This window comes from Macrosteles quadrilineatus, unplaced genomic scaffold, assembly GCF_028750875.1.
Source record: "Macrosteles quadrilineatus isolate MER2022 unplaced genomic scaffold, UCM_ALF_1.0 Scaffold_1__1_contigs__length_201487025, whole genome shotgun sequence".
NCBI lineage: Eukaryota > Metazoa > Arthropoda > Insecta > Hemiptera > Cicadellidae > Macrosteles > Macrosteles quadrilineatus.
In genome coordinates this window covers 195758841-195780752 of record NW_026542594.1, presented here as the reverse complement: position 1 = coordinate 195780752, position 21912 = coordinate 195758841, and the positions used below count along the sequence as shown (strand labels likewise).

At 32.6% G+C, this 21912-nt stretch overlaps 1 protein-coding gene across 8 annotated transcripts in view; it reads right to left on the bottom strand.

Moving 5' to 3' along the window:
* Positions 1–21912, bottom strand: part of LOC128993315 (octopamine receptor beta-2R-like) — a 273858-nt gene that overhangs the window by 31566 nt on the left and 220380 nt on the right. For 5 of the 8 annotated variants that reach the window (XM_054417135.1, XM_054417196.1, XM_054417178.1 and 2 more), the window contains one exon: positions 16836–16868. The gene's annotated coding sequence lies outside the window, so the exon portion shown is untranslated. Of the gene's footprint in view, positions 1–1664; positions 1690–8109; positions 8135–16835; positions 16869–21912 lie in introns of all 8 variants that reach the window. The other 3 variants (XM_054417152.1, XM_054417170.1, XM_054417161.1) reach the window with 2 other exon arrangements.

The following is a 21912-nucleotide window of genomic DNA, read 5'->3' as shown; positions in this document are numbered from 1 at the left end:
TCCTCAGCTTTAATCAGACCACAATTAATGACGTGGTTAAAATAAACATCAGAACAGTAGGTCGCTTTCTAACTTACTTAAAGATCGCCATTACATTATTTTGATATGAAATTTAGACTATACTCTTCACACGTTTATACGGATTAAAAATATGTAAATGGATTGAAAATCGAGCAGCTACATGTTAAGATATAGCGGTTTTCGTGACGGCAGACGTGGTCCCGCCGTATGGTGTAATGTAAGAGAGAACGCTTCTACACGGACTAGTGGTGGGGGCAGAGCCGAGCGGCCGGACCGCAACTCCAACACACAGCGCGCGATCCAGTTGTATTAATAGAGATCGATGCTTTCTACTCACTCACCCCTACCCCCAGCACTGCCAATAGCCGGTACCCGTATGTTTTAGTTCGCGGCTAGTAGCGACCCGTTCACGTGCACAGAAGTTTTGGCCGAACTGTATAAGGGAAGACATTTAAAATTCTAATTATATTCCTAAGAGTGAGGTCCAACTGACAACTTACCAAACCTAAACTAACCATATATGGAAATTGGTTAAAGTTTAGCTAAAATTATCTTTTTAGAAACATTGTGGATCGCAATTTGAAATCGAATGCCTTTTGTTAGTTTTTAAGTATTGTTAGTTTTTTACTATCTTCCTAAATAGTCAGTGAAGACCGTTCAAAAGTGTTACTAGTGAGCAGGTAGAGATTTGGAAAACAGACCACATCTGAGGATTTCGGGCCAAAATGTTACTCGGCTGAAGTGTTACTAGTGAGCAGGTAGAGAGTTGGAAAACAGACCGCATCTGAGGATTTCGGGCCAAAATGTTACTGGGCTGAAGCGTTACTCTACACGGAAGTATTTCGGTCTTTCAACGTTTAAAATTAGGTAAAGTCTATATTTTGATGACAGTTTATAGATCGGGATTTTACACTGATTGATGTTAGGTATACTTTTAAAATTAACTTTTTAAATTTTTTGTTAGAGTAACTGTGCTATTAGTTAAGTTTGACTCAAAGAATACTGGTTAGGCTTTAAAGATTTTTAATCTTGTTACCTTTTCAATCTGATCTAGCAAACAAAAGGAAACAATCTGACTCCCAAATACCTGGGTAATGTTACCAATATCTGTTATGACGTCAACATGTTGGCATATTTTTCGAGACGAAATGTGTATGTGAGCTTCTAGGGGGCAATCTTTTAATTTCCCATACCTTGTGCAGTAAAAAACCTTTTTTATGAGTAAAAACACTTGATGGGGGTTGTAAGTGTATTTGCAAGAGGGCAAGACTAATTGAGTTCTTTATGGTTAATGATTGTTTAAGAGTAATCAGTCTTAGAGGTAAAAATAAAAATATTTTTTTATTTATTTCTTCTATCGGCTATAACTACAGAAAATATCTGACAGTGCAAAAAATATTACAGCAAAAAACCTTGTTTTATGAGTAAAAACACTCGATGGGGGTTGTAAGTGTGTTTCCAAGTGGGCAAGAATAATTTAGTTCTTTATGGTCTATGATTGTTTAAGATTAATCAGTCTTAGAGGTAAAAATAAACATATTTCTTTTCTTCTATTGGCTAAAACTACGGAAAATATTTGCCAGTGCTTTAACCAGAGTCCTATAAGATATGTAGTCAATAGTTGTAAGAGAAGGACTACTTACCATGAGCATCAGAAAATGCGAACGTCTGTAAAAGAGTAGTATAACCATTACGTATTTCACTTTTTTTCTAGTTTTTTTTAATAACGTTTTACAAAATTTAATGTTTTAGAAGATTTAACGGGGTGCATTTTTGGAGTGTGGAAAATAAATATGAAATATAAATTTTTGCACCTTACCAGGTACTTAGGTCTTATTTAAAAGACTTTTGATTATTAAAAAATCAGCATATTACATGCATAACTAAATAAACTTAAATAACTTTATAGAAGCTAACATGTAAAGTGATGTGTAAGCAGTAAAAAAAAATAATATTATTAACTTTGAAACAAATACATTACAATAACTTTTACAAGTATTGTTTGATCAACTTGTTTTCCACTATATAAAACGTTTATCGTATTTTAAAGCAATGAACCGATGTATAATTTTGTTAAAAGTGATACAAATCAGTTAAACGAATAAACTACGTAATAAAACAAAACTTAGAAATGTAAATTATTTTTTTTAAATAAATATATATAAAATATTTACTTACACAAATTATAAGTAAGATAAGCATTTTCGTGAGCTCAATTCATACAGAAGTAAGGTACTAAAAAGCTAATGCTAATATAACACTGCCAAACGTAATACTAGTGAAACTATTCGTAATTGTCTACCATATTTCGTTGTGCAACACTTTTTGCCATATGTTAATTTGCGTCACTATTAACTGCTATCTTTTATGACCTCGAATTTTATTCTCTCAAAAGTTCTAACGTTTCAACTTTGATAATATTATACGGTTTATAATCCAAGACTATTGCAACAGAAATGATTGTCAAGTTTTTGCCAAAAATGAGTCCTTCAATTAATCAACCAATGATGCACAATTTGTTTTTCAGGATTAATTTTGCCAACAGTGTCATTTAGAGGCTTCTGATTGACTATAACGAAGGTTTAGTAATTGAAAAGTTATTTTTGTTCATAGACTAAAATTATAAATGCCTCAAATTCAATTTTATATTTTTTTATTATGAAATTAAACCGTCATAACCTAACCAAACCAACCAAACGTGCTGACAATGAAAAAATCTAATGAAGGTTTATTAATCGAAAAATTTTTCTGTTCATAAAATAAAATTATAAATACCTCAAATCCTATTTAAAAATTTTTTTATTATAAAATTTAACTATCATAACCTAACCAAACTAACCAGACTTGCTAACAATGAAAAATCAAATGAAGGTTTAACCGAAAAAAATATTTCTGTTCATAAAATAAAACTATAAATGGGTCAAATTCAATTTCATAATGTTTTAATTTTAAATTAAACCGTCATAACCTAACCAAACCAACCAAACTTAGAATTGGCTCGAATGATTCCATTTGGCTGGTCCTTTTATCGAGGATGTACCGCCCAACACTACTAGTTTAAAAGTAAAATATTTCATTTTGTAAAAGTAAAAGATTTCGACTTATTTTAAAATTGGGACATTTGTGATTTAGCACTGGATGTCGTTAGTACAGTCCGTAACAAAACTGCTCTCGCGTCATTCAATTTAAGTTTCGGATAAAACTTGTACATTTGACTATTTCAATTTGTTTCATCCGAGGAGAAAGTGGAATTGGATTCACGCCCGACAGCCCAGGCCAAAAAGACCTATTGGCTAATCTGTCCCTTTATAGATTTTGACCATAATAAGGTATTTTCAGGAATGAACTACAGAGTGATAAAAATCACTATTTCATTCAACAAAAGGTTTACTGACTGAGACGTTGTACATCCATCGTCAATGGAGATGAGGCAAACGAACATAGCCTTTCGCTTTCTCATTGAATCTATAGAGTTGGGATTCCGGACGTAAGTACATACAGGGTGATCAACTCAAGGGGGCCACCATTGGGATATCGGAAACGGTAAGAATTAGACAAATATTTTGATGGGAGACATTCCTTTATTTTTTGTGGCAGTTAAAAATATAAATTTAGTTCTTTGAAATTTAGCCGCCATTTTCCTTTTAGAGGTAACAAATGTAATATGTCTTTGAATCTTATTAGATAAACGAAATGGGTTGTGCATGTTTACTAGCACTACTCAGCAACAAAAACTATCTAATTTATCTCTAAAAATATTTTCTTAAAGTGCACTGAGCAGCAGCCTAAAAAATACTATGTAACTTACCCATATAATTACAAAAACCTCGAACTCGCATTGTGACATTTACAATTTGGCTTATATTTCTCCAACAGATTATTTATCTGCAGAAGAAGTCTATTGCTCTTATCGTGTCTAATAACACCCAAACACAGAAATCTTGCCTAAAATTGTACCTATCTTGACAAATTATATGCACTGGAACTTTTTTTAGGACCGTGGCCTACTGCTGGGTTGTTAAAGTAATCGAAGATAACACGACATTTTGACTGTTAAAAAGGCACGAAGGGTAAATTTTTTTTAAGCAGCTACTGTCATGACGGCAAGGTCATATTCCTTTTCAAATAGATCACATCATCCTTTAAGTTGATACGTTGTTTAACAATGCATGTAAAGTCAATATTTACGTTACAGCCAATTGACAGTATTTTTTTCTTTTTTTAAATACTGCATTGGCCGCATTGCTATGTCAATTGTATTATTTGTTGCCAATGAAGGCGCACAACCATATATACGAGGAGGTCTTTAACAGACCAAGAATAAAAGCCATCTTCACTTGAAATATACTCTACTACGCCTAACTTTCCGTTGATGAGTTAACATATGCTTTGACACTAACCGTCGATTTTGACAAGTTTCACCTATTTTAAAAACAATTGTTTCAATTTTTTTTACATTTTAACTTTGTTAATATAATAATGTTTACAATATTACAGCAAAAATAATCGTCTAATTTTTGGAAAAGAAATAAGTCCTTAAATTAAAGTCAACCAAATATCAGTGAAAGCTTTAGCTGCTGATGAAAGATTGATATAAAATTTGACCTTTTGTGAAGTCACAAACCTTTCAAACGTTCACAAAACTTGTTTTGCAGCTTAGACATTTTTTAATTGTATCCAAAGTAATTATCCTTGAACGTCATTGGCTTGAACAAATTGGTACATTACAACTTTTATAAAGAATTTTACTTAAAACGATGAAGCCATTTCTCACAGTCTGGACTGGTTACTCAATGTAGGCATACCATCCGCAACTTAGTAGATTTTGTGGCCAAAGGGTTTTATGTCCAAGTTTAAGTTCTTCATAATGTATTTATACAGGGTGTCAGAAAAATTGAGATGGGCTATACAGAACCTAATTCTACACGCCAAAAATACGTTAAAAATAAAGGCATGGCACTTGCACCACCAAGCCTCAGGCTTTAAAATGACCCTCGTCAAAGTTGTTAGGCAGTTAATTAGCACTCAACCCTGGACTCTTTCGGAAATAAACAAGTGACAAACAAATTTCATTCGACAAAGGTTTACTGAACGAAATATTTTACATCTACTTCCTTCAACTTGCATAGACTATACGAACATAGCTCGACTCTTTAGTATTAAGCCTGTAGAGTTGGGTTTGCACGCTTAAATCCTTTGTGCGGTATTTCACGTTGACGTCCGAGGCTGAAGCTAAGGTTACTCCTATGATACTTTCTTGTCCTTCCTGTTTGATTTCGCAGTCATCAACAAGATACCAGTCGACCAAAACTGGATTCTTTTTTAGATCTTTAACATAAGTCAGCTTTGCGTAGTATAGTACGGCAGATTTCCCGTTGCTAGTCATTGTCTTCGTGAAGCAAGTCAACGCCGCATTTGGTCCCAAATTTGTAAGTGAAACCTTGTCTAGGTCTTTTTTATTCACATTGTTAAGAAACGACATAACTGGAAAAACAGAATAAAAATGTTATATATCTTTGGAAAGTTTCATATCACATCTGTTGCACTTAAGGTGAAAAGGAACATCGATAGTTTAATTTATTAACCAATACAGTACGAGAACGGTATTTAGGATAGTGTGGTAAATATTTTAGCCAGATTTTACAGAGTTTTGCAAAGTGAAATTAATTGAAGTGTAAGTTCACGTACAAGAGAGATGTGTCTCAATGCAGAATTATTTGTCTACACCAGGGGTGTCTAAAAATAACTGATATAAGGTTCAAGCGACAAGAAATCCAGGGTAAGGATAAAACCGATCAATTTTCTGCAGCGCACTGTTTAGCGACAGGTCGTCTGGGTAGTGCTGGTAGGCTCGTTGGAAAGCCTACACACTGCCATTGTAGTCATCTGGTCACCTGAGCAACGGACGTTTGTTATTGAGTCGTATTTCAAAGGATTCAGTCATTAAGACTCAGTGGCAGTTCCGTGCCTTCTTCCAATTAGCTCGACATGGAGAGGTTCTGTCGCTTAGCACAATCATGTGGTGGGTAACAAACTTTAGAACAACGGCTTCAGCGTTGAAAAAGAAGCTAACTGGCCGTCCAAATTCAGATCGGACGCCAGACAACTAACATTCGATAGAGTCCTCGTAGGCCCGTGCACAAGCAAGTGGCTGATTTGAACATGTCTGACCTCTCAGAATATTGATCTTAATAGTTCATCTCTACAGAAAAATTTGAATTAATCTGTTTAACTTTTTTATCCATACAGATAAAAAATCCATATGAAAGACTGCACAGGACTCCCACATTAGTTGCAAAGATTGGATCATTACTTCTTAAAAACGACTTGATGACATGACCACCTTTGACTACGGATAAGTGTTCTCCAAATGAGGCTTTCCAATGAGCCTACCCCCACCACCCCCAGACGTCCTGTCGCTGAACAGTGCGCTGCAGAAAATAGATCGGGGTTTTTTAGCACCCGGTATATCCAGTATAACATTAAGGACTCTTTAGACGCCTAGATTAATCTATCGACCACGGTAAAAAAAAAACCACCGCAGCAAACTTGCAGACTAAGTAAATTCACATTTGCCTGATTATATTTTCATTTTACTCTATTTAAATAACAGGGTTAACGAGTACCTAGGTTTGATGCTTCAGAAAGGGTAGTAAAGTGGGGTTTTAGTAAATTATAAATAAAGCAGATTTTAATTTTCTCCCTAACCAGTTTCTGTACAGTAACACTTAAGCTAAGTTATTTTTTTAAGTTCTTTGAAAAGGTTTAGAGAAAAATTCTAAAATTTTGCGTTTTATGGGTCAAAAATGAGAAACCTTTTTAAACTCATATCCCCCCTCCCACAAAACTCCGTTCCAATGGTCAGATCATGCTGGTTCGCCAACTCTTTGGATTAAATGTTGGTTTACACGTTTGTACCACATTTAATCAAATTCTGAGGATTTTTGCTTGAGTTATCGTGGAAACGGATATATATTTTATACATCCGCATATGTAACTGACACATTGGCGATATAAATGTCCACCCACCTCTAGATTAGCTAAATATCTGAAGTTTTGCACCATTGTAGGTGTTGTGCTCAAACCCCCGGAAGGGTTTACAAAGTAGCATTTTCAAATGTATATCCCCCCAGAATTTCGATATTCCCTCCATGTTCCTTATGTCAAAACAAACAAAAAATGCCACGTAAACATATGCCCTATCTCGCTTCGTTTTCCGTCTATCAGTGTAAATGTATGTTTTATATAACTTCCCATTACTTTGGAACCACTAGAGGTACCAACTTCAAACTTGGTACTTGTATAGCAACTACATTTTGAAAAGGATCAATTTCCAAAAAGTTTAAAAATGACAAAAAGATTGTAAATTAATTCAATTTACATAAATGTACAGTTTTTACAGGATCTTAACACAAATAACAGAGAAAAATAAAATTTTCTATAGTTAAAATAAAATATTTGGGCAAATTCAATAAATTATTAGGTATTATCTTTATATCAATTAAAATTTCTCCGTTATTTGTGTTATTCCCCTGTAAAAACTGTACATTTATGTAAAGTTAATTAAATTTTCATCCTTTTTGTCCTTTGTGATCTTTTATAAATTCTATGGTTTTTTAGTTATTAAGCTTTAAAAAATAAAAATGGCCACCATTTTAAAATTGTACTAAGTAGAAACTTGATCCTTCTCAAAAATATAGTTACTTTTGGTAATCATATAAGTACCAAGTTTGAAGTTGGTACCTCTAGTGGTTCCAAAGTTATGGGAAGTTATTTAAAAAATACGTACACACCAACAGACGGAAAACGAAGCGAGATAGGGCATATGTTAACATGATATTTTTTGTTTGTTTTGACCTAAAGAATATGACCAACGAGTTTCGGGAGAGAGTTTCCAAACACCTATAGTTAATTGACGATAGCAAAAGGTATTTTATAACCATTTTATAAGTTTCAGAGGGTAAAAATAAAATATTTTTTATTTATTTATTTCCCCTACTGTCTAATACCATAGAAAACCTTTGTCAATGCTGTAACCAATTACTCATAAGATTGATTGTTTATTTTTGCAAGAATATGATTACTTACCGTAAGCATCAGAAAATGCGAACGTCTGTAAAAAACATTATAAACATATGAGTTATGAATATTAATTTGTTCTATTTTTTGTTTGTAAAGATTTGCAAAATATAACCCATTACAACACATAACAATTTGATTTATTTTGGAGTTTGAAAATTATATCTGGAATATAAATTTTTGTACCTTACGATATGGTTAGATCTAATATATAACATTCATCTTTTAAAAAACCAGCATACCTAATAATTAAATAAACTTTATGGAAATATAACATGTACAATTATGTGTAAGCTGTTTTAACAAAAAAATCATCAAAATATTTCAATTATTGTTTGATCAACTTGGTTTTTCACCCATACCATATTTACTATGTTTTTATGCAATTAACTAACTAATATTTTATGTCAAATGCTGTTAAAACTAATACCATCAGTTAAACAAACACTTATTATTACCCAATAAATAAAAATAACTATATATGAATAAAATTAATACAAAACTTTAACTTACGCAGAATATTAGTAAGAAGAGCATTTTCGTGCGCTGATTTCAAACAGAAGTAAGGTCTACTAAAACGCCGATGCTAATGTCACACAGCCAAATATTAATGATAATGTTCGTAATTTTCTACCACATTTCCTTGTGAAACACTTTTCGCCATATGTTGATTTGCGTCATGAACCATCAACTACCAACTTTTATCACTAGAATCTCATTCTCTCACGTACATTTCAACTTTGTTAATATTATATAGCTTACAATTTGAGACTATAGCAACAGAAATAATATCAAATTTTGGTCAAAAATTGTTCCTTCAATTAAAATAAACCAAAGAGGCATTGAACATTGACCTCTTAGAACTGGCTGAAGTTTCTGTCGAGGATTTGCCCAGCAATGAAATTCAAAATTCTCAACATAAAAAGTAAAATTTTTCAAAATTTGTTTCATTTTGTCCATGAGGTTAAGAAATAAAATACATTTTGACTACAAATGTACAATTTCCATGATAGTGTCAAATATAGTCAACATTTTGTTAACAATCTTGTCGTCTCAAGTGATTGAAAACAACACAATTTTATAAAATTATATTTTTTATTTAGACAGGCAAAAGTTTGGGCCACATGGCTCTTTCTTACACTTTACCTGTAGATGATCGATGCTTACTTGCAAAAAATATTATTGAAACCAATGAATTCCACTAATAAATCTACTCTTAGAAATGTATTAAAATTTAGTGTAAACATAAACAAGAAAAAGTTTTAAAAACTGCACATAAACACTAAGAATAAGACATGGATTCAGGATATATACATTCATGGGCTAAATTTTAGAGGTTTGCAAGACAAAAATATCATAGCCTTATGTGACTTGAACGTCAAGAGATTAGTTTATGTAGTAAACAACATTTAGAATAAGTCTTACTTAAATCAAACAAATATTTTTCGCAACAAATATTGATTTGGAACTCTAGTTAACCTTTCAAAACATATAACTTATTAGTTTTACCCGTAAATCATCTTCATTTTAGCGAATTTCCCATATAGGGAATAAGCTATTACCGTAGGTCTCATGGTAAGACCTAGACCCGGGACCGATTTACTTTTTCGTTTTGAGGTCCCCAGAGGCCAAAAACACCATCCGTTCAAATTCACATATATAAGTGTCCGTTAGCGCGATAACTCGAGCAAAATTGATCCGATTTTGATGAAATTTGGTACAAACGTGTAAACCTACATTTATTCGAACGAGTTCGCGAACCAGCATATTCGGACCATGGGATTAGGGGTTTATGGGGGGTTTAATGGGGTAAAAATGGGTTTTTCTCATTTTAGACCCTAAACACTTAAAATTTCTAAATTTCTTTCTAGACCATTATGAAGAGCTTAAAAAAACAAATAATTTAGTATATTGAAGTCTTTTTGAATGTTCATTGACTAAGGAGAAAATTTAAAAAATTGTAAATTTAAAATTCCCATGTTATTCTTATGGAGAATAAATAAACTGTACTAGTTTGCTTGTTTATGGATATATTTTAATCAAATTTGGCAATTTGGTTTATTTCATACTAAGCTATCAATATTTCAATTGAAAAAAACACATCTCAACATCTTCCCCGTAGCAGCAAACCTAACTACTCACTAAAATTAATGTTATTTAAATAGGAAATAAATCTGAAAATTTATAGGGAATATTTTAGTAGAAATCAAGCCGGGTAAATGGAAATTCGCTTAGTATGCAGGTTTGCTGCGACGGGGGTATTCAGTTTTCCTGCCATTAATTTAGTTCTAAAGTCAATTTGTCTTAGATATACATTCCCTTGTTCTTATGCACGACCAATCTATAATATTGAATATTTCTACAATAAGCTTCATAAAAAAGTATGAGTGATGTGTTAGTAACTGGGATTGCGGAACGTCGCAACTAATAATGGGATCGTGGAAGAACGCGCCCATTCATGTGGTCCGGTTCATCGTGAATAACTACAAAACGTTCTTGGCTCTTCCTCGAAACTTTTAGTTCAATATTGGTGTATAATACTTTGCGGTAATAATGAGACACCCCAAGTGTATTGTATAATCAATGCTCAATAGCATCCATAGGAATGTCCTTTTCTTTTGAACTGTATTTAGTGTTTTGCTATTGTACTGTAGATGTTTTGTTACAAGCATAATTATGTTACAATGCATTTATTTACATTTTCGTAAAACTGCCATAGCTACTTGACAGTTTATAAGAATAATGTTAAAAATATTAACATTTAATTTTAGGTATTTACGGTAAACGAATTTTCCCTTAACAGAGCAAAGCATGGATATGGTTTTTAGCCTAAAATAAGATTTTTCTAACAATTTGGAGGAAATCATAGGAGCCGTTTTTGAAATCTTTGTGTGCAAATGGTACTCATATAGATATGTGATAATAACCCAACTAACAATGCATGTTCAATTTCAAGAAGGGATTTTATGTTTGATTAAAACTGGTCAGCTCGAATCTTAGAATACAGCCATAGATTCCTTAGTTTTCAAGAACCCTTCGAAATTGTAGTCCCAAACTGTCTATTCTTTGTATAAATGGTTTGATAAAATAAATAAATAAATAATTAAATAAAATTGTCTTTATTGGTTCAAGCGTTAAGTCAATTTTATAAAACTGTTTTTCTCTTACAGCTTTCGTCATCTAATATCTAACAAACAATTAAAAACCAAAATAAGTACATTAAGGTAAAATAAGTTGATATAACTTATGAGTAATGATATATTCCCTATACAAAAAAGTATTGTGATGTGATGATTAATAGACAAGTCCTTTATGTCTACTTTTACTTTCTCCCCCTATACCATGGTATATGGAGAAAGTATTGTTTTCGTCAAAATTTTCGAGTTTGAGTTTTGAGTGAAGATATCCGTTTCGGGCCCCCCTGAACCAAATAAAAAGTGGTTTTCGAAGTGATGTCTGTGTTTGTGTGTGTGTTTGTATGTGTGGATGTGTACAGAGCTACAGACCACACCTGTAGTCCAATTTTGATGAAATTTGGTATGTAGGCACCCAAAATAAAAAATAACGTAAAAATCTGACTTTTTCGGAAAAGAAACGAACGATTTTGGAAAAAGAAAACTATTATGTTAGTCCTTTAAATTCTGAACAAAATGGTACACATTCTACAGTATTCCTGAAATAAATAAGATTTTAGTAATTGTAACTCATTTTAAAACTAAAAAATTACGAAAAATCGGATTTAAGAAAAAAGCCAGGTTTGATTAAAATTAATGCGTTATGGTCCTTATAGTAAAAAAATAGTGCAACACCTCATTTCTGAAAGAATTAGGGTTCAAAATTTATTGCAACGTTTGACATTCCTCTATAAAATATCATAGTTGCTCTCAATGCTTACCCATAAAAGGTTGTTCACAGGCTAAAGAGAATTGCTCCTTCAAGTTTAGTGTCTACCGTTGTACTGGCATGCGTATTTGATGCAGCTCGAAAGGTGAAGGCATTGCATTTCGTCCACTGATAGTTGCTAGTAAGCGAATACGCCATTTTGTTTAAAAAGATTACAATTTTGTATCCGAAAATAATAAAGCAGGGTTTTTATAAATAATTATTACGCAATGTTTTGCTCTCATTATCAGTTTGTATGAAATAATTGAACTTTTGCCACGTAATTGGTATGTTTTAACATAAAATATACAGGGTGACCCGTAAATGAACTGCCAAGCTCCGAAACATAGTTGTGTGGGTCAAAATAGGGAGAAAATATAAGAATTACCAGGAATGATTCAACTGGCCAAATGAAAAGATTGTATTTACTTAACTAGTTTTCAGTCATTTTGTGTAAAATGTGATACACACAATTGTGTGTGTGCTACTTTTCTTTTGTTATTAAAATCAATAACAAAAAATTTAATTACACTCTTGTTGGGGATTCTCTTCATACCTTTATCCATTACACACTGCTTATTATATGTATAACACTATTCTACATTTAAAATAATAAATTTAAGCATCGTTAGGAAAAATAAATGGTCACATGAAAACAGGGCAAAAAGGTTCTTTAATCTTCTTTTAGTTACATTAATTTAGCATATTAATTCTAAACTTTAATTAAAGTTGTGAAATGAAAAAAATATTTAAACTTTGTTTTGTACTTTTCTATACAATTTAAAATGATTTATTCCATTCTTGCTATAAATGATATTTTTAACCTATAGTTTATCCATGATGTAACTTTAAAAGAGGAGTCTACAAAATGTAAAATTAACAAGTAAATTCAGCTGGTTACTTAAAAAAAAATTAATGTACCACTTCCTAGTAAATCTTACTGGTCCAATAAAGGGTGCAGCCTTGTAGTGTACAATTTCTGCAACGACTTAAAGCTACAATATATATATATATATATATATAACCTGATATAAACCTGATATAACCTGATATATATATAAACAATATATAACCTGAAGTATAAAAAAATACATAAATATAAAAAGCCATTATTTGAGATTTCCCAAAATTGTTTTACTATTTGTTGTATTAGTAATAAAAATGTTAAATTAGGCTACGTTTAATGCAACCAAACTCAACTCTATCATATCAAACACTTTTTCTATTCTTGACACTGAGCTCAAGTCCGTAATTGTTTCTTACATTTTTCCAGGCTTGGTCTAGTGGAGGTCGTGACATTACACCTGAGACAAAATCCATTCGTGATTGGTGAGATTTGAACCCAGGATCTCACGGAACGAATTTCTGCATTATACCACCAGAACAGCTACTCCAAAACAAATCAAACACTGGATAACGGTTTCAAGTGCAAGTTAACACTAAACTAAATTGAATCTGCACTCAAAGTGTAGAATTGAGTTCATTTAATCTTGTAAAGGAAAATTAAAAATACGTTTGGTGAAATATTGTTAAAGATGAAATGTAGCAACATTTTTGTTTAGTTCATATATATTGTTTTGATGAATTTTTATTTGTTTGCATAAATTCAATAGTCAAAGTTATTTAGGTAATTTGGGTTTTAGGTATTTATTTAATCTGTTTTAACAGTATATTCGTGTATAACTAACCGTCAGCACCAATAAGTTACTTATGTATGTACATTAATTTGCAGCTATTACAAATTTAGCTAAGATACCTAGTACTGTAGGAACATTGTTCTGTGTCTGCCAAATATTGTTCAATAAACAAATATAAGTATTGAGGTTTTACAGACGGTATGTGTTTTTTCTATCATATTTGTGGTTGATAAGCAAAATTCAAATTTATCTTATGTTACAAGTTTCATAAATTCTTACACGGCGTCATAGAAACTCTGTAATAGTCTCAGCTTCGTTTCATTGCAGTAGTTGGTTACCACGTTACAGCGCGCAGGTGTTCAGCGTAGAATGGTGCAGACTATAGCGTCGATAACTTACGATAATTGAATTGTAACGGTTCGAGGCTATTTTATGGGGTTTTTGGTAACACTGAAGGTACCATTAATGTACCGTTTCCAGGGCTTGGAGCAATTTAGAGTCGATAGACAGTGATAGCGATATTTGAGAAATATTTTCACGTATACTTATTACTCAATGTTTGTTATCTCCAATGACTAATGAGTTAATTTAATCATTTGTATAAACACTGCTGTTGAAATGTATATATATAAAAGGCAAATCCCCCACCGACTCACTCACTCACTCACTCACTCATCACTAATTCTCCCACTTCGCATTTACCTAGGAGGCTGAAATTCGGTACACTGATTCTATAGGCATTAAATAGGAAAACTACGTAGTTTTGATTCTGATCGGACTCTCGGGCTCCGCCCCAGTGGCTCTAGAGTTTCCTATGTTAACCTTATGATTTTTCATATTTAAAAGGAATTAATGAATCTTAATAGCTGTTTCAATTAAACAAATTGGTTCTGTTCTATGATGTTCAATAGCTTTAAAGTTACAAGGATTACCAACAGGGTGCAGCACTATATATTTTTTTTTAATTTATAACAACAGCTAATTTGCAAACAATAGTTGAGTGAGCGTAGAGAACGAACTTCAACCTGAAGGCAAGTGAGCGCAGCGAACGAGCTCCAACCTAAAGGTGAGTGAGCGTAGCGAACGAACTTCAACCAGGAAATATCACGTGACATTTAGTGCTCTCAATCACGTTCAACCAGGACGTGATTGAGGCATGCAAATACGAATATGAAGTTAAACAGGGCAAAGCCCGCGGGTACAGCTAGTGATAAATAAATCTTATACAAACTATGAGGCTTTATTTGAGTATAACAAACATTAAAGAGTAACACAAAAATAAACAAATTTAATTTGCCTGGTAACCAGAACAGCTGATCAAAGAGTAATACAAGGATATTAAAAATCATCGCAACTGCAAATATATTTATGTATGAAGCCAGTAATAATATTTTAGGAAATTTTTAATTTAGTATAATACATTTTCATTTTTACATTCACAAGCTTTTTACATAGTTTAAAAATTAATATGTTTTTAATTAAAAGAAAAAAATATTAAAATAACTAAGTTTTTCCATATTGTAAGGTATATAATCAGAAAAAAATACTTATACCTAACATCTATGAAAAATGCAGTCGTATGCTTGTTGTATCAAAAGAGGAGTTTTAATCTCACTGCAAATATTCTTGAGAAATATCTTCTATGCAGCAAGACTTCACAAATACAACATTTCTCCACAATTTGTCGTTCGTATAATATGTTGTCATAAGTACAATATGAGAAATATATGAAAACGTTTTGTTTGTAAATGTTTCATAGAACGGTTCAAAACATTTAATTTTTAAGTTACAGACTTGCCCAAAGGTTCTTGATTAAATATAAGCCTTTATAAATATTTATTGAAAGCATTTTCATTTTCTTTATAAACTGTTTTTTGAGCTCAAAAGACAAACAAAACTGGGTAATATTGAGTTTCTGTACGTCTAATGGTTGTGGAGGATTTGACAAACAACTGTAAGGTTATAATATTCCCATGTTGTTCTTAAGTAGAATAAATAAATTTTTGTACTCTGCTTGTTTTAAGAAACCGAAATTTTGAAAAAGAAATTTGCTATTGATTTTCAATAAATACTACTACACTGTAGTATATAAATACATATATGTGTACATAAATACATATATGTGTGTGTATAAATACACTGTAGTGGCAAACATACATACTCAATAAAATTATAATTTAAATAGAAATATATCTGAGAATTTTGAGGAAATATTTTAGCAAAGATTTAGCCTATTAATTGGAATTTGCTTGATCGGCAGGTTCGCAATTGCGGGGAATTTTGATTTAAAATTGTTTGGAGGAATAAATAAATTAAGTTTTTCAACAGTGTCGTGCTTTACTTCTAAAAGCTAGTAGAGTGTATTTGACACTTTTCAAAAATTACTTTTAGAATTGAATAAATTGGTTTGTAAAAACACAATTCCCCAACTGAAAAAGTGGTGGGGGGGGGGGGTTGGAAGAGGCTGTAAATCAACTTGTCACAAATTTTGGTCGTCTAAGTGCAAAGTTTACATATTGAGTTTGCTTTGTTCCAAGAGGTTCACGACTATAAAATACAGTCAAAGAACAGTTGCTTGGATAAATTTGCAGTAGTTATAAAATGCAGTGATCAAATTATTAAATGCTTTTAATTTAAGTTTAGTTATTTTGAACAAATTAAATTGATTCAACCATTTTAAACAGCAAAATTTAACCTAAGCAAAATACAAAGCTAAATAAACAAAATGTACTACTTACTTCGACATTAAGTATTTTAGTGATGATTTAAATTTCTAATATTAACAATATTAATAATGATAAATAAATCCCAAAAACTATATATATTTTTTTAATAATGTTAAAAAGTATTTTCTAATAAATAATATAATATGTATAACTTTATTTTCCTGGAGTTGATCTAAAACCAAAAAAATAGATTCACTACCACTTAGAAAACTGTTAATCACAATACAATGTTATACGCAGCTCTATAAATGAATAAATAATCATATAATGTCATCAATGATAAACAAAATTAAGCCTTTTCATTAGTGTTTTGAAATAAAGTAGTAGAAAATCAAAACTACTTACTCAATGATGTAACTGAAATCAATGTTTAATATCACCAAGTTCCACTTACTTCATAATGGACCAAAAACAATCTTAAAGTTACCTATTTTGTTAAAATAAATAAAGTTTAGGTTCAGAAAAAACCCCACAGAAAATATTAACTTACCGTCTGTTATCTGCTTAGCTCTTCATTTGAAATCTGAAACAAAATTATGAATTTAATCATCAGTAAAGTTTTTTGTTAATTTTTGAACAAGTGATAGTGTTTAACCTAAATGTTGAACAGTTCTGTACGATTGGCACACAGGTCCTGTCGTTAAAAAAATAATACAACCAAACTACCACTACCTACAAACGTTCTGAATCAATCTAGATATAAAACACGTGGCTAACATGTGCGTGACGGGAAACATTTCAAGTATTGGTGGGTACGAACATGGCTTCTAAGGTAGCATTACAATAGACTATCCGGATAGCGTGAGCCCTATGTGATTTGAAACTAAGGCTGCTCTTATTTAAGGGAACATTTCTGTCCGGAGTTCCGTAAAATGGAAACACAATACCATTGGCGTTTATTTTCTTGAGCACGATTCTTCAGTTTAGGCTACTATAACGTTTATTTTAATTATTTTTTATGTCCTTACCTCTTATTCTAGGATACTAGTCTCTAGCTCGAAACATTTTAGTAGTCCTGACCTATTATTCTAAAACACTAGACTCTAGCTCAAAATAATTTGCACTTTTTTAGGCTAGTCTACGAGAATCCATGGCTTTGTCACATACTTAAAAGCAATTTGTGATTGGTAAGGATTGAACCAGGGACCTTAAGGACCGTAGCCCCATGTGTTCCCACTAGACCAGCTCACTCACCAATTAAGTACTGTCAGCACTTTTCTATGTCCCATCTTCTCATCCTAGGACTCTACTAGTCCGGAACTGCTTTACTCATGACTTCAAGCTAGTCCTAGAGGGTTATAGCATTAACCCAATGGAGATTGGAGGGATTTGAACCCGGGACCTCGGGCACCAAAACCGAGCGTTCTACCACCAGTACAGCTCACTCCTTGATTACGTAGTGCATGTACAAAGACTTTGAATATTTTCCGATTTTTAAAGTCCACAAAACGTAGATACACAAAACGTCTAAAAGAAAAACAATATATAAAAAAATGTCTTAGATTGGTGGATTTCATCACTGCCTAATCCAAAAATCATCACAGCCTTTTAGATTTGAGCAAGAAATCATTCTTCTTTTATTTATGCTTCCATTTTTAATCAGCTACTAGACTAATTAAGTTTGTTTACAGTGTTAAATTAAGTATTTTTAACCTCTAGATTTTACGGTGAAAATATTAATTTCGTCGTAAATATTTGTTTCACGCCAACCAAAGCAAATTAGGCAATTTCCAGGTACGCCGAAGCGCAAAGTTCGAATTTGTTTTGCTTGGATAATACAATCGGGAATATGCATTTCCGATGAGAACTAATCAGATGAACTCCAACACCGCGGGCGAATTTTTAATGGTTGGATTTCTCACTACTAGGGAAACTAACGTACAAAATACACTGAAATAACGCGTTAAAATTTTTGCACGTTATTCGTAATCCAAACCTACATTAAATTAGTGTTTTATATTTTTTTTGACTAACCAGTCTTTAGACAATGATCCTACATAGGCTGTTACAAATTTACCTATCCCTGAGTTTTACAATTGACCTAAACATTTAACATCGCTTTACAAAATTACATACTTATATATGTTATACAATAGGGTATTACAAAATATGTGTTGCATTTACAACATGTATTTCTGTAGTGTCGTCGTTGAGTGATGACAGATATGGCTATTATTGAATATACTTAGAGTGCTTATAGATAAATATAGATATATAGATATATAAATATATAGATAAATAGTAGGTTTGCTTTATGATTTACTAGCTGTACCCGCGGGCTTTGCCCCGTTTTACCACAGACAATGGAATAAACAGCTCGTTCGCATGGATCAATCACGTCCTGGTTGAAGTTCGTTCGCTACGCTCACTCACCTTTAGGTTAGAGCTCGTTCGCTGCGCTCACTTGCCTTCAGATTAGCTCGTTCGCTACGCTAACTCGCCTCAAGGTTGAAGTTCGTTCGCTACGCTCACTCACCTTTTGGTTGCAAATTAGCTGTGTCATAAATTTAAAAAAATTATAGTGCTGCACCCTGTTGGTAATCCTTGTAACTTTAATGCTATTGAACATCATAGAACAGAACCAATTTGTTTAATTGAAACAGCCGTTAAGATTAATTAATTCCAATTAAATATTAGTACTCATAAGGTTAACATGGGAAACTCCAGAGCCACTGGGGCGGAGCCCGAGAGTCCGATCAGAATAAAAACAACTTAGTTTTCCTATTTAATGGCTAAAGAATCAGTGTACCAAATTTCAGCGTAGTTAAATGGGAAGTGGGAGAATTAGTGATGAATGAGTGAGTGAGTCAGTGAGGGCTTTGCCTTTTATATATATAGATGAGCAGTTAATAAGCAAAAAGACAAATATAAAAAAATAAACTTTAAACAGTTTAAACAACTTTGTATTATTGACTATACACATAGAAGATTTTCCATTCAATGTAAAAACTTTAAGCTGAGTAAAAATATAAAGTTCAATGCCATCTTACCAGAGGATACAAGTGTATCGGGTTGAATATTTAATTAAAACCCATTCCAACAGCTGATTTATTACTTGACACAGGTGGTAGACCATCTCCACAGATTATATGACGTTGGAACTCAAAATTTTACATTGGATGGTAAGTTTTTTTCTGTGTGTAGTCCCTATTAACATTACCCTATAATGAGTAACAATTGACTCTGTTACAGAGGCAATGTTTGTATCTAAAAAAGTATAACTTAAACCAAATCTAATTATTTCGCAATACGTGTTTTTAGATCATAGCTAGAAGAAACGAACTAGTTTTGACGTATTATTCGTAGGAAAGCTTCTCAGAGTGATAAGGTTTAATATTTATAAAGGTAAAGTTGTATTAGATGCAGAGTTGGCGACTGGAGGCATATATCTCTGTCGAGCAAGTGAAGTGAAGCATATATTTCCCTTTGGCGGGAAACGATCTATCTCGAGCAGATAAATAAGAATACTTATCATACACTTTATTAGGTTACGAAAATATTAGGTACAATTGATGTAATTTTGCTAGCTAGAGCATTCAACAATTGATTTAGTAATTTATACATTCTCTATGTAATGATGATTGAGATTTTAAACATCACTGTTCTAAAACAGTGTCTTTGAGTAAATTCAGGTAAAACTTGGTATCCGTAAACTGAAGTCTTTGAATAAACAAGGTTCATAAAAAATTCCTTCACAAAAAACAAATAATAACAAAAACAAATAAAATGTTATTTGTAAAAAGGAAAAATGATGACCCTATAAATCAGTAAATAACCAAGAATAAAATTACAAAAATCAGTACCAAAAATGTTTAAGCTGGGTAAATTATCAAAATATAAATATCGTAGCATAAAACTACCTAAGCCAACCTAGGAAATATGTTTTTCCACTTAAAAGTAACTCTGTTTAAAGCAAAATATATTTAAAATAGAATAATTAATTGTGACATAATAATAGTCTCAATTTTCAGGTTAAGAAATAAATGAAGATGGTGATGAAAAACTTGTCATATGTATTTAGGTGAAATCATAAACTAAATCACTACTGTAATATTTTGCTGTTATGTTGTTATCACGCTTTCAGCAGTTATCTATATAAGCTGATCAGTTTTGTTAATCTGATAACCACATGTTATCCTACTTCAGCTCCACACAATCACCGTATACACAGTGTAGTGATGTAATGTTGTTATCAGACTCTGCACCTACATCAGCTGATCAGTGTTGTTAATCTGATAACCACGTGTTATCCTACTTCAGCTCCACACAATCACCGTATACACAGTGTAGTGATGTAATGTTGTTATCAGACTCTGCACCTACATCAGCTGATCAGTGTTGTTGATCTGATAACCACATGTTATCCTACTTCAGCTCGACACAATCACCGTATACACAGTGTAGTGATGTAATGTTGTTATCAGACTCTGCACCTACATCAGCTGATCAGTGTTGTTAATCTGATAACCACATGTTATCCTACTTCAGCACCACACAATCACCGTATACACAGTGTAGTGATGTAATGTTGTTATCAGACTCTGCACCTACATCAGCTGATCAGTGTTGTTAATCTGATAACCACATGTTATCCTACTCCAGCACCACACAATCACTGTATACACAGTGTAGTGATGTAATGTTGTTATCAGACTCTGCACCTACATCAGCTGATCAGTGTTGTTAATCTGATAACCACATGTTATCCTACTCCAGCACCACACAATCACCGTATACACAGTGTAGTGATGTAATGTTGTTATCAGACTCTGCACCTACATCATCTGATCAGTGTTGTTAATCTGATAACCACATGTTATCCTACTCCAGCACCACACAATCACTGTATACACAGTGTAGTGATGTAATGTTGTTATCAGACTCTGTACCTACATCAGCTGATCAGTGTTGTTAATCTGATAACCACATGTTATCCTACTTCAGCACCACACAATCACCGTATACACAGTGTAGTGATGTAATGTTGTTATCAGACTCTGCACCTACATCAGCTGATCAGTGTTGTTAATCTGATAACCATATGTTATCCTACTTCAGCACCACACAATCACCGTATACACAGTGTAGTGATGTAATGTTGTTATCAGACTCTGCACCTACATCAGCTGATCAGTGTTGTTAATCTGATAACCATATGTTATCCTACTTCAGCACCACACAATCACTGTATACACAGTGTAGTGATGTAATGTTGTTATCAGACTCTGCACCTACATCAGCTGATCAGTGTTGTTAATCTGATAACCACATGTTATCCTACTTCAGCTCGACACAATCACCGTATACACAGTGTAGTGATGTAATGTTGTTATCAGACTCTGCACCTACATCAGCTGATCAGTGTTGTTAATCTGATAACCACATGTTATCCTACTTCAGCACCACACAATCACCGTATACACAGTGTAGTGATGTAATGTTGTTATCAGACTCTGCACCTACATCAGCTGATCAGTGTTGTTAATCTGATAACCACATGTTATCCTACTTCAGCACCACACAATCACCGTATACACAGTGTAGTGATGTAATGTTGTTATCAGACT